General features: G+C 39.0%; 1 long non-coding RNA gene across 1 annotated transcript in view; it reads left to right on the top strand.

Moving 5' to 3' along the window:
- LOC125345328 overlaps nucleotides 1–6,440 on the top strand; it is a 43,785-nt gene extending 37,345 nt beyond the window's left edge. The window contains exons 5-6 of the long non-coding RNA XR_007209721.1: nucleotides 4,143–4,256; nucleotides 6,163–6,440. This is a non-coding gene — a long non-coding RNA (uncharacterized LOC125345328). The remainder of the gene's footprint in view (nucleotides 1–4,142; nucleotides 4,257–6,162) is intronic.
- Nucleotides 6,441–6,687: the final 247 nt, after the last annotated feature.

Raw genomic sequence — 6,687 nt, forward strand, 5'->3', positions numbered from 1 at the left:
TATGATAAGTATCTTTCTTCATCTATTCTCTTCTACTCTGTTCTATGTATATATTTTAGAGATAAAGTCTTGCTAATACAGTTCTCAAACTCATAATCCTCCTATTTCTGCATCCTGAGTTTCTTACTTTCCACTTATCATGTTTCAATGATACAAACTAATTCTGAGCAATTTGATGAATGATAACTTCCATTCAGAGTTAGGCTTTTCCTGGTTAATTTCCTATGACTAAAGTTTTCAATAGCAATTATATTCTGTAGTTTGCTTGGGGCATAAAAATAAAACTTCAATAAATCAAATGTTCAAATATTTAGACAGTCAAAGCCCGCAGAACTTATTTTAAGTCTTATTCTTTTCTGGACAGTATGTGAGTGTTTGTAGTCCTACAAAATTCATAACTCCAAAGGTGATGGTATTATCTGGCAAACCTTTTGGGAGATGATCAGATCATGAGAACATAACCTTCATTAGTGCCTCTAAAAGAGAGACCCCAGGGAACTGACCTGCTACTGACTGCTACTTGTACCACTTGAGAACATACCTGGAAGCTGTCTACACAGAAAGATGCCTTTTACTAGAGTCTGAATCATTGGTACATTTACCTTCCACTTCTCAACCTCCAAACACTCTAGGAAATGAATCTTCTCTGTAAAACCTTCCTGGTTTTATGGTATTAGGACAGCACAAGAAAAAGCAGTCACCAGAGATAAATGTACCCGCAAATTATCACCAAAGATAAATGCACTCCCAAGTTCATTACGGTGTGATTTGCAATAGCCAAGACATGGAAACAAAGCACAGGTTTTCATACACATTGTAAATTTACATTGCCTAGTTCCACAATCTATGCTATCCAGTAGCCCTATGGGAAAAAGTTTAAGAATGTAGAGTTAAATATCTACCTTTTTCTCATTTTTTCCCCATTTTCGATAGTTACCTTTATTTGAGTGACTTATAACATCTTAATAGAGATAGAACAAATTTGGAGTGGTATACTCACTCTTCCAGGTATCATGGTGTGATGCATGCTAATGGGATGTTTAATCTTGGGCAGAGTCTATTTGTGACTGGGAAACTTTGTTGTCCTATCCTAAAAGGTATCATTTTATTTTAGGGCAATACTGAAGATTGCATGCTTGCTAGCCAGATGCTCTACCAGTTGAGCCACAGCTCCAGCCCCCTTTTTCCCTGGTTATTATCAAGGCAGAATTTTACTCTATGCCCACTGTGATCAGCCAAACTCCACCTTCCAAATATCTACGATTACACGCTTGAGCTGCCTTCCATACCCAGCTCTTTTCATTTTGTTCTTGTTCCATTTATCATCATAATCTTAATTTGCCCTCACATATTTGCACATTTGGATGAGACTTTTAGAAAATTGTTTCCATACATATGAAATTGATTACCTGTCTACCCATCACTACAATCAAGACTCAAAAGACCTTCATTTTGCCCTCTGTGGTTAATTCCTTCTCCTGATTCCCATCTCTCTACGACCACTAACGTGCTTTTTGTCATTAGAGTTATTTCTTTTCTAAAATTTAGCAGCAATGAGGTCACATTTTAGCACATTTTTATATCTCCCTTCCTCAAAGTAGTATGATTCTTTAGATATTTATTCATATGCATATGGATAGTTTAGTCCTTCTTATTGCTGATGAATGTCCCATTGTATTGGTATACAATAATTTATATGAGTTAATGGACACTTATGGACCATTATATATAATGTTATCATAAGCACATGTCTTTACAGGGACACATATTCTTATTTTCTCCTGAATTAAATACCTCAATGTAGAATGGAAGGATTGTAGAGTAGGTATCTATGTTTGTAAGAAAGGACTGCACAGTTTTCTATAGTGATGATAACACTTTATATCCCTAAATAGGACCTATGGGAGACCAGGTGTTCACTACCCTAACTACCACCATATATTAATTGTTCTATTGAGTATGCAGTAGTATCTTAATTGTGTTTCACATTTGTATATCTTCCATCAAGCATGGTGAAGAATACACATCATAAGTAGAACTTTACTCTTCCAATAAATATTAGGTACACGCTTTTTTTTTTTTTTTTGGCCAGTCCTGGGCCTTGGACTCAGGGCGTGAGCACTGTCCCTGGCTTCTTCCCGCTCAAGGCTAGCACTCTGCCACTTGAGCCACAGCGCAGCTTCTGGCCGTTTTCTGTATATGTGGTGCTGGGGAATCGAACCTAGGGCCTCGTGTATCCGAGGCAGGCACTCTTGCCACTAGGCTATATCCCCAGCCCAGGTACACGCTTCTTAAGCTCTCTATGCCCAAGTTTTAAGTTGTAGTTAAAAATACTCCCAACATCATGGGATAGTCATGAGACTTAAATGAGATATGTAGGCAAAATGCTTAATATCACATCTGCAGTTTGATACGAGTTCAGCAAAGTTTAGCTATTTGTTGCTATTGTTATATTAGCTCACAAAAGAGATAACAAATTTGTAATCTTTACAAACCTATGAGGAGCATCACAAATGTTGTAGCATAAGGGAAGGGGATGTAATAAGTAACTATTTGGGATCATGTCCATTTCTTCCACTCCCACATGCCCCAATGACAAATCCACTGGCAGGAAGCAAGTAGGGTTTCCATAAGGAGAATGGGTAGGGGCACTCAGTTAAAGGTCCATGGACACTAGCACTGTTGAGACAGAAGTAAAAGCTAAAAGAAACAGGGAATCAGGAGATCGTCATTTCAGCATAGATGTTCCAAGGACAAGATGGTTAGGAAGAGCAAAGAGGTAACAACAGGTAGCCAGTGTGGATAGGTATCTGAGTTGAGGCCTGTGGCTGCCTAAAGAGGCTTCGTTGACAGTTCAAATGAGTGGAAGACAGATCGAACAGAGAGGATAGGAACTGCGAGGTATGGACTCAACTGAGGTAAAGACTGAGTTAGTGCTGGAAAATCAAACCTGTTTTGAAAAACGGGGAACCTGCTGGTTGATGAATATATAAGCTCCTCCAAAATGAAAACTCTCAACTCCATCACACCCTCTCAAACTCCCAACTCCATCACGTTAGCAAACATTGTTATGAATAAAATAACCCAATCCACATGGTAGAGAAAAAAAGCCCATGCCATCAGTTCAGATCTCAGTCACTGACAAATACTTTCCCTCCCCAACACTTTCCATTCTAGTTACTACGCATTATTTCCTGAGTAACCTCAAGCGCCATGCCCACCCACTGTAACCACCCCTCTTCAGTCACTCTGCCTAGATCTGCTGCCCACTTATCTTCCTGTTCTCTCACCATGCCATGACTTTTGTAGTCAGTCATAGATTTATCTGCTCTTGGGCTGAAACTTGGATCCCTACTTTTTCCTCTTGTCTTGCCCTATCTCGTTCTTATCTCACCCATTCTTTGAAGGGCACAGGGCTATGCTTCTAGCCTCTGTATGTCTTGGATCATAAGAATGCTTTGAAAAACATCTACAGCACTGCCATGGCTACCTGTACTCATCGGTTTGCATGCTGAATTAAGAATTTGTCAGGCTCTACTGGAGAGTTGCCAATGGAAAGGGAGAGGGCTAATAAACTAAGTGAATGAAACAAATATGATTAGGGCGGTGTGTTTATAAGTATGTGAACAATATAACCCGTTGAAACTGTTTTAAGAAGGGACAGTGGAATAAGGGAGATTGACAGGAGTTAGGTTAATTGAGTTTATTATATACGTATGTAAAAATATCACAAGAAATCTTCCTTTGAACAACTAATGCATGTTAATTAAAGATATTTTTTAAAGAATAGGAAGGATGTTTGGTTTTATGTCAGACCCAGTTCCCTTATCTGTCTTCTCTCGAACTGTGCCTTTCTGATCTTAGACAAATTGGGGATTTTTCAAGCCAACTATAGTGGTACATGACTGTAATCTTCGTATTGAGAAGGCCTTTGCAAGAAGATGGAAGATCCTGTATCAAACGAGATCCTGTATCAAAAGCAAAAAAAAAAAAATACCTTTTTCTCCTTTCCTGGAGGCAGATAGATGTTTTATTTCACAATAGATTTTTGAGGCCTCATTAAGGTCTCCGGAAGTGTTTGAAAACCTGCTTGGTTTTCAGGATTTTTGTTAACATGCTGTGTATTTGTTGTCTTCATGCAGCTGGTGACCAGTTTTCCTGTCTGGGCTTTAGAAACAAGTTTCTGGCTGAAGCGAAACTACAGTGTAACCCACTGGCTGTCATTTCACGTGGACCCATGGAGCAAGAAGTCGTTGGTATTGCATTCTGCTTTGGGTTTCAAAGTGCTTCACATTTGATCTTTCCCTGTTCTGATTCCCCCAGTTTTGGGATATCACATGGGAGACTCAACGATTAGTTTATCCAACAGTGAGTTCTGTAGTATAAGAACTAGCTGCAAGAAATTTCCTGCCAGGTTATTTGGCTGAGTGAAATTGTCTGCTACTTTATATTTGCAAACATGCATTTGAAAGGACAAACGTAGCTCAAAATACATCACACAGTCCAAATTGGGGGCAGGACACTAGGGGAGCAAATGATGCCACCAGGATTTGTCTGTACAATTTTCAACCTAACTAAAGCAAAAGAAGACACTGCACATGTGCAGAGAGCACGAGACACTGCTTTAGAGTCAGAATCAAGTGTCTAGGTCACATACAGAGCAGCGCATGATAGGCAGCCCACTTCTGAAGAATGATGGTGTAGGCAAGAAGTTGACATTGGCAAGTCCAAAACGCAACCTTTTGACTTCTGCTCCATTTTATCCTTTCCCATGTGACTTCCCAGAAAAAAAAAAAAAAAACAAAGAAATAAATCTTGCCATAACCTTGAGCTTGCTGGATATAATTTTACAGGACAAGAAAAAAAAAGGAAAATTGAAAATTGTAAACAACAGTTAAATCAGACCAGATCCCATTTTGAGTATTAGCAGAGGAGGCTCCTCGATTGATTGAAACTTGATAAAATGCCTCAAATGGAATGAAAAGGAATACAGCATGATAGAGAACACAGAGAAGCTCCCTTCCAACATTCCACGAGCAGTTTTTTTAAAAATTTTATTTTTTTATTTAAAATTTTTGTTTTAATATTTGGTGTTTCTTTGTGTTTCTCTTCTCTGTGCTTAATTTTTCTGAGCATTCAAGTGAAACCCAGGAAAATCATCACTTTGTCTTAACTCAATTTCAAGTCACTCATTTTCACACTATTTCAAGGGAGACTATTTTATTGGGTCTGTCAATAGCTCCCTGTGCTTCCAATTCTGTAGCCTAAACCAAGAGAATCTTGTAGCCCCGAGACCTCTTTCAATAACAGTAACCATCAAACACAGATCCAGAGATGGGATAAGGTATGTATCTCTCTCTCTCTTTCTCTCTCTCTCTCTCTCACACACTCACACACACACACACACACACACACACACACACACACAAACACAGCAGTTGCAGGGAGCAGGAAGATCCTCTGAGAAGCCGCTCAAGGGAAGAAGCCAAAGTGAGCAGATCACCAGAAAAGCTTTAGTTGGAGGTGACAGAGAAATTGATCCAAGCATGGAGTTTACTTGACACCGTAGAGCATCAGCCATCCGAGGACATTTTAAGTAGAAGGCTGATTTAACTCCTGGGCCTCTTGCTGAAAGCCATGTTATCTTCGCTATGGTAGCGTAACTTGTCTTAGCCTCAGTTTCCTCATCATGGATATAACAGGTTCCACCTCAATCATAACAAATATGAACTATGATGATGCATAAAAACTGGATAGAATCCCTGGTATAAAGGAGAGGCTCCTTACATTTGATGTCTGGACATTACTACCACTATGGTTATTATCACTATTTACCTATAATGAAGGGGACAGGCACAGAACTTAGTAGGTAGTATTTTGAACAAATGCAAGGTAGGCAGCACAAAGTGACACCCAACTTCTCTATCCTTATCAAAATGAAGAAATTAGGGAGAAACGAGATGAAATAAGGTGTCTGGTGCCACAAAGACAAGAGCAACACAGATGAAATTCAAATTGAAGCATTTAACTTTGTCTTGATAACTTAGCAGTTAGTCCATCTGATCTGAGAGTTTCTTAGATTTATCTAATCTCCCCACATTTCCCAGATTGTGACACCTTCCCTTTTAGTTTCTGTCCGGAATATTGTTGCTCTCTTCTCAGACTCATCACCTTCTATCACCCCAAGAGCTACAGATCAAAGATTTATCAACTGAGTCCTTGTAAGCCCTCTGCCAAGACCACCAGAAAAGTGAGTTTTCCTTTCCCTTCCTTGGGTTCACATTGACAGGTGAATGATTTCCATTTTGATCAAAGCTACTGTCTACTCCTTTACATCTGACCTCTTAACTGTGTGTACACAGAAGGCATCAAAGGGACAGCTGGAAATCAGACATGTCACTGTGTTAGTGTGTACCTATGTGAACATTATGGTTAACACACATACTCACAGAGATATACAAAGTCATAGATTTTGTTTGATTTTTCTAATTGACATATATATATAATAAGCTTTATGTTTCTTGTGAGTTTTTCTTGCACAAAGACATTGTAAACTCATCAGTGCTGTCATTTGTCAGAACAGTTATCCACTGGCAGGAGTAAATGAATGCATATCCTGCCATTATCTATCTATCTTGGTGAAGTATCTATCTTGGTTTTGCTTCAAGACTGGCTCAAGTTAGGAAA

This window comes from Perognathus longimembris, unplaced genomic scaffold (assembly GCF_023159225.1).
Source record: "Perognathus longimembris pacificus isolate PPM17 unplaced genomic scaffold, ASM2315922v1 HiC_scaffold_5522, whole genome shotgun sequence".
Taxonomy (NCBI): Eukaryota; Metazoa; Chordata; class Mammalia; order Rodentia; family Heteromyidae; genus Perognathus; species Perognathus longimembris.